Source organism: Neopsephotus bourkii, unplaced genomic scaffold (assembly GCF_033783945.1).
Source record: "Neopsephotus bourkii isolate Nb327-2 ecotype Australia unplaced genomic scaffold, CSIRO-AGI_Nbou_v1 NB_234, whole genome shotgun sequence".
Lineage (NCBI taxonomy): Eukaryota > Metazoa > Chordata > Aves > Psittaciformes > Psittacidae > Neopsephotus > Neopsephotus bourkii.
Genome location: NW_026900744.1, coordinates 3,557,488 through 3,564,865, shown reverse-complemented (window position 1 = coordinate 3,564,865; position 7,378 = coordinate 3,557,488).

Genomic DNA, 7,378 nt, shown 5'->3' with positions numbered 1-7,378 from the left:
AGGCAGGGACCCCTTCCACTAGAGCAGGTTGCTCCAAGCCCCTGTGTCCAACCTGGCCTTGAACACTGCCAGGGATGGGGCAGCCACAGCTTCTCTGGGCACCCTGTGCCAGCGCCTCAGCACCCTCACAGGGAAGAGCTTCTGCCTAAGAGCTCATCTTAATCTCCCCTCTGTCAGTTTTAAGCCATTGTCCCTTGTCCTATCACTCCATGCCCTTGTAGAAACCCTCTCCAGCTTTCTTATAGTTCCCTTTAAGCACTGGAAGCTGCTCTAAGGTCTCTGCAGAGCTTTCTCTTTTGAGTTACTTTGTGGTTCGAGAGGTCAGGTGTGTGTTGGTGGGAGATGTGGCCTGTGAATTGGTTGAGTTCCTTTCTCCTACGCATGGAAGGACGAGCACTGTGTCCTCCCTAGCCCGTTCCCCCTGCCCTTGCTGGGGCACCGAGTGCATTCACCCCCTGCTCGGGGTGAAGAGCGGGGAGCTCTCACCCCTGCGCGGCGGTGAGGCCATGCCAAGGTCACCCCAGTGCTCGCAGGCTGCGCTTGCAAGGCCAGAGGAACCCCGAATTCCCCCCATGTGCGTGCCGCTGGGCAGCGGCAGCTCCGCGATCTCCAGCTGCCATCTGGTGGTAGCTGCGCCGTGCCGGAGCCGGGCAGCGAGCGCTGGGCATCCCTGGGGACCAGGGACCTGCCGGTCCCACACGAGTGCATGGGAGATGGCAACGAGCTGTCTGAGCTGAAGGGACCTCGTCTCAAGGTGCTTTGGGGTGAATCAATCCTGTTCCACCGGAGCACTGAAGGACAAGTGGGGTTTGAGTGCTGCAGTGAACTTAATGATTTATTGGAGGCTAGCTTGCTCCTGGAGAGCTGTTAAACCTGCCTTGGGGGAAGTGGGGAAAAAGTGGGAATCTATCTGTTAAAGTGTGCTTCTGCTGCTTTCTGGTCACTTAGGTGCAGAAAAGCAAGCTGGCAGAAAGGTTATTGAGAGCTTGGGTCTTTAAAGGGTTTGGGTTTTAGGGTGTTTTTGTTTGTCTTTAATTGAATTGCGTAACTTCAGAGCTGTTCTGCTGCATATTTGCTAAAGATGACACAAGTCAGACATGTCCCAGGTCTATCACATGAATACAAGCCATGTGTCACAGTGTGAACAGTGGGTTCACTGCTGTTTGCAGCACTGGTTGGGCAGGAAACACCTTCTCCCTGCCCGCAGGCCCATACTGCAGCTGCCCCTCTTATCTCGGACCTTGTCAGGTACATCACGTAACGCGGTGGCCAGGCATGGCCTGTTGTGTGACCTGCAGCAGACACCCATCCCTCCACATGCAGCTCAACACATCACCCCTTCTGCTTTGGGTTAGTGGATAGAGCTAATGGCTATGCAAGTGTCCCAGCCAGCCAGGCCCTCTGACCCCTGTTCCCTCCTTCCCTGCATGCAGGACACTTGTAGGTGGGAAGAGAAAAGCAACAGATGCTGCCAGAGGTGATCTGAGCAATTTCTTTCCCTGGATTTGGAAAGGAGATTTCCTGGGGTGATCACAGGGAGGAGGTGGCAGGGATCCATTGGTCCTTCTGAGCATCGCATCCTAGGGGATGCATTGGTTAACACCAACTAAACATGATAGAGGACTAGTAGTTTTGAATGTATGAAGGCCTTACAAGCTTCATGAAAATAATTGATGGAGCAGAGGAGAAAGACCCTTTCAGTCCTACCAGCAAGGATACAGTGAGCTTTAGCCCTCATTAGCTAAGGGAAAATCCACAGCAGCAGTGTACTCTGACCACTAGAATGGGTGTGTGAGATCTCAGCCCTTCCTCTGACACCAGACCCTCCTATCATAGGGTATACATCCAAAGGAAAGCAAGTTTCAGCAGTTTAACTGCTCACAGAAGAGCTTGTTTCTTAGGGTCTTCCTGGGGACCTGTAATTGGAGCTGCAGCTTGGAAGGCTGCACATTGAAGAGCAGAGATTGTGTCAGGAGAGCAGGGGAGTGTAAGAGTAGAGCCTCCCCTGAGCACCAGCAGCATTCCTGTAGAACTGGTGAGGCTTATTGTTTTCCCTAAAGTCCCAGTTTCTGGAGCGATGGGACTGCTGTAAACATCCCATCCCCGGTTTCATGCCAATATGAGACTTGCTGCTAGAACTCCTTGTGGTGGAGGGAAGTGTAAAAAATGCATCCTTTGGGAAGAGAAACCAGAAGGAATAAAAAAAAACTTTCACTGCTAAAAAAGAGAAGAAATCTCATGATATCCAAGCCAATATCATCCTGTTCTGGCCCCAACTCAGGCATTTTTAAGGCTTGGAGTTGGCAGTAACGAAACTCCACTGACGTGTTGGCCAAGAATAAGGGCATTATTTCTTGTGTCCTGGCCACTGTCCCAAACCGGATGATTCCCTTTCCATGTACTCCAAACCCTTCCCTGGAAATGCAGCTCCATGTGGGGCTCTTTAATACATTTTGTCCTCAGCCTCTCCAGGGCATCATGAAGCAGCAGCTTCCTCCCACGCTAGGTCTCATCACACTGCGAGTTGATGGCAGTAGTTCATCAAGCCTGATGTGTTCCTGAGGACACAAGCTGCTCGACCCAGGTACAAGAGTGGTATGAGTTATTGCTGTAGTTGTTATTTTCATGGTGAACATTAGCACTGGGGGTGTTGCTGGGGAATGTCATAGTCTTTGCATCTCTTTCCAACCTCTTTTTTTATATGGCAGCTACAAAACACAGTTTGAAACTGGACCAGAGACTTCTCACTTTAATTTTAGTTTTGTTTTAAGGAATCTCATCCCTGGGGGGGGAGCTGTCATTTTGGGATGCTGATCAGCTTTTGCAAGTTGACAGGGAGCAAGGCTGCTTTCTCTGTAGCGGTCCCAAGTTCTTTCGCCTAATCAAGCTGGCGCTGCTGGCTGTATGTGGAGGAAGTGTAACCCTATCTGACTGCCTGACAACTCCTACAGTTCCAGGCTTTGTTTCCTCAGTCCCCACAAACTGTAACAAACCATTAACTTTGATTTCATTCTCCCCCTTCCTTCATTCTGTCAGCAACTATTTTGGCTCAGCCTTCCTCTGGTTCTTTTCTTTAGGGATAGGAGCTCTGAAGACGGTACTCACTTCATATATATCCTTCATCCATAGAGCTTTTTGACATCTGTTTTATCGACGAGTCAAAGGAAATGCAGCATCCTCCAAAAATTCTTCTTTCTATAAAAAAGTTGTATCTTATCTGTCCAGTTTGCTTTGAAAAGTGTTCCAACTAGAAATGAACAGACAGACTTTGTGGGAAGCTGTTGCTGAAGCTAAAAAAAGGGTCTTGGAGCTATAGGGTTTGACTTGAAACCCATGGATTTCATTTCCAGTTCTGTGAGTCCATAACAAAGTAGTTACAGGGAAATGACAATGAAGGATAATTGTCTTTGAGTGAGCCTGGATGTGGAAAGATATCAGCTGAGTTCTTAGACAGCTCATTGGAGCAAGAGGAGCTGCCCCAGACCTCAAGGCTGCATTCAAGGGAGAGTCAGCAGCCAAATCATGCTGGTGAAGATATTTTCCCTGGGGCCCTGATGCAGACATGGGAACAGACACTGAGCGAGAAGCTGCACACGGGGTAGGGAATGAAGGAGCACTGAAGACCAGGGGGAAGACCTTGTAGCCTTAATAAATGCCCTGCAGAGCTCTGAGGCAAAATCCCTCATAAATAAGATGGATTTTCTACATAGACACCAAGTGGAGATGGATCAAGCTGCTGATATCTGCCTGAATCCACAGTTCCAAAGCATCCAGAGTGTTGATGCCTGTCATTTTGTCATGGGGCATTTTCTCTTGAAATGGACCACAGTGGAAGTTTAAATGCATTGGATCAATTTAGTTTTGTGTAGGGAGTGCTGTTTTACATCAAAATCATTCAATAAGGACACTTTTCCCCACTGTGTGATCTGTAAAATGTTTGTGCAAGGTCATATTGGGAAGCGCTCTGTTCCCTGCCCCACAGGAGCTTTCCAGCTCATTGTGCACCACCTCCACTTTACCAGTGTTGTTCTAAGATCCTTGTGATTCTCAGACAATTGATTGCAGGAGAACATAAAAGGAAACTGGCTGTTCCTGTGGTACATACCAAACATGCACTTTGCAGAGGCTATGAAGCACCACTTTACCTGCTTTGCTGTAGAGCATGACTTTCCCAGGCAGTATGGCTTCCTCCTCCCACTCTCCCCTTTGGCTGGCTGTCATCTTCAGAGGCACTCAGAGAGGATAAAATGAGGTGGGCCTGTTCTTCCTGCAACTCCTCCATCTCTTTTGCTCATTGATTCATTATTACTGTATCTTCATCTTGCTGGAAGTGGATAATTGTCACAGCTCACAATGGAGCATCACCATGAACACAGCGATTCACAGCTTGGATCCTGGGGCTTATGTGGCTTTCTTTTCCTTGGTGTTTCTCACATTTGTACTCCAAGCCTGAGCCATTGCATTTTCCAGAAAAACAATACCCGGGCTCCTAATACAAACCATGAGTGGATCTCTTCATGTGTTAAGTAGTCTTATAAACAGATTTATTCCCGGGGCCTTTACCCAGACTCCTGCATGGAGTTGGTAGAGACATTATGTGATAGCTAAATCTTCATTAGTCCTATCTGTTTGCTTTGTGCCTTCGTGACAATGATGAAAGCTGTAAATAAGTATGTGGTCCTGTCTTAACAAGGATAGCGTATCCATCAATAAGAACACTTACTCTTCTGAGATCTTTCCAAGGCTGTACAGGGGAGTAAATTAAAGAGAGAACAACATCCTTCATCGAAAGCGTCCTTGTTCTGTCACTTCATGTTTCACCCTTGCTAGTATCTTTCAAAGTCTGGCTGTTACTCAGAAAAGTCACTCAGTAAATGTGACATATCTTATCCATCCTGAGTCTATTTGGTCCTGGAATGACTTTTCTAGGCAGCTACGGCTGGAAGTGCGGGTTGACACACCTGTGGTTTCCCACCTTCACCCAGCAGTCATGGAAGTTTCCCAGTGGAATGCATGAGGATAGAAGGGGTGACGAGGGGAGTTACAGCAGCTCAGCTGCGCAGGGAGGTGCAAGCCTGTGTTTGAGATGGCAGGTGAGTCACCTGAATAAAAGTACATGGGATGAGACTCCGCTCTCTGTAATGCTTGCTTCAGACTAGACTGACTGGTTGGTAGCACCATGCTTAGCCCAAGGCTAAGCCCTCCCACTTAACTGTCTCAGTTAAGTGCAGCAAAACCTATATGCTAGCTTTAAACTGCCCTGAATGTCAAGATGATCTTAGAACCATAGAATAGTTAGGGTTGGAAAGGACCTTAAGATCATCAAGTTCCAACCCCCCTGCCATGGGCAGGGACACCTCACACTAAACCATGCCACCCAAATTATCCTTAATATACACACAGATGACAGGGTCATGGGTCCATAGTGCTCACGAAGGAGTTATAAGTGATCTGTGGGATAGAGTGGGAGGGGGGGAAGCACTGGTCAGTGCTCACAGCTCCCTGCTGAGGAGAAAGCCCCAAACCAAGCACATCCCATCTGAGCCCACCTGCCTATGCACCAGCATTGCATGGCTGGAACTGAATAAAAGCACCCTCAGTGTGATTCTTCCCCCACCCCAGGAGTGGACAGGAGCAGCCTGCAGCACACAGAGCTGTGAGCTTTCTCCCTGGTGTGATGGATGCAGAAAAGGACCTGCTGCGGTACCGAGGTTCCCATCGCGGTCAGCTCTTCTGCAAGGCATTTACACCACTGCCTTCAGCACAGGTACCCCTGACTCACCCCAAGGTTAAAGCAAAAGAAATAATGCAAGGAGTTCTGCAGTGATGGACTCGCTCCAGGCTTGTGGGACCGTCCAGGAGTGAAAATCAGGATGTGGCCTGCAGAGGGAAGAAAAGAGCTGCAGTAGCATCGCCACAGCTTCCCGGGGGTCTGCTCTTGTGCTGTTCCTCGGGAGCAGGCTCTGAGCTGAATAGCTTACCTTTAAACATGAAATACATTTAAAGCCCATTCATATCAAAGCAAAATTAAACTGCTGGATTTCATTCAGGAGTCTTTCCCCCTGAGAAAGGGCTGAGAAGAAAGAATGGTTTAGCTGAATGCGTCACCCATCCAGCATGCAGCAAAAATCCCCCCAGGAGGTAAGGTGGGAAGTGAGGCTTGGCTCTCACCGTGCCTCATTGCATTGTTATCTGTATAGAAGCCAATTTCTCAATCCATTTAGAAATGCACTAATTGTCATTGGAGCTATTTGCTGACACCTGTGAAGCAGCTCCATAATGAAGAGGAAGTCCATTTATTCGTTAACATTTGGGGAAATAATTGCCTGTCACTTAACTGAGCATCCTTTGCCCCACAAGCACTTGCTCTCCAGCACGCTGTAGGGATGGGGTTTTGAGCTGCACACTTTGAAACGCCACTTACAACCTCCATTCACTGAAGGGCTCATTCTCAGCCACTGTGACACGAGCGAGGGAGCACACTCCACAAGAGAACACCAAACGTGCTGTCACTTCTGCTGCAAGGAGAGGGGAGCGTGTTAACTGTGCTGCGGGAGGGCTCGGGCAGCTCTAAGGTACTGCTGGAACTGTGATGTTTAACAGGGCTGCTGCTCCTCTGCAGCCTGCCCTGCGCCTCTGCTGCGCATCACGATGGTGCTGGGAGAGGTGGCTGCAGGGCTTGGTGCCCATGGAACCATCTCTGGCCAAGGAGATGACACACAAGGTAGCCCCAGCCCCACTGTGTGAGCTGCAGAGGCTGTCTCTGATCTGTCTTTGCTAGCCTTGCTCTCAAGCCACTATGAAGGCAAAGGAAAGGCCACATGAAGCCAGGCATGCACCAAGGAGTGGTGGAGGAAAGTGTTTTTTGGGAGGTAGATGAGGGATGGGGAGAGGATGGAGATCTGTATTGCCCAGCTTAGCCTTCTGTGCCCATTGCCTCCATGAGCCAACACCTTCACCAGTGACTGTTCATGTCCTGCAACCTCTTTGTGCCCTTTGCTCACCAGCTCACTCCTCCCCAGCATGCCCAGCACTTCTGCTACCACCACTGCTCCCACCAGCACAGATAACATAAGCCAACCCATCCCTTAGCTTTGTGGAAGCAGCATTCAGCTTTGCCTACATGACTGAGAGGCTTTGAGCTGCTCTGCTGCTGGGGAAGATGGGTTTGCTATAGCTCTTAACAAGAGCATTCGAGGTGCCTTGCCAAGCCCCCTGCAGATAAGCAGGAGCAAAGGAGTTGCCTCCCCCAGAATCAATAGTGATCTGCCCTTGGGCACCTACTGGGCTTCTACTGCTGCAAGATCTTTCACTCCAATGGCTGCCTGCTTGTTTGTCAGCTGTGTTGAATGTGTATTGTTTCCTGAGCACATGAATT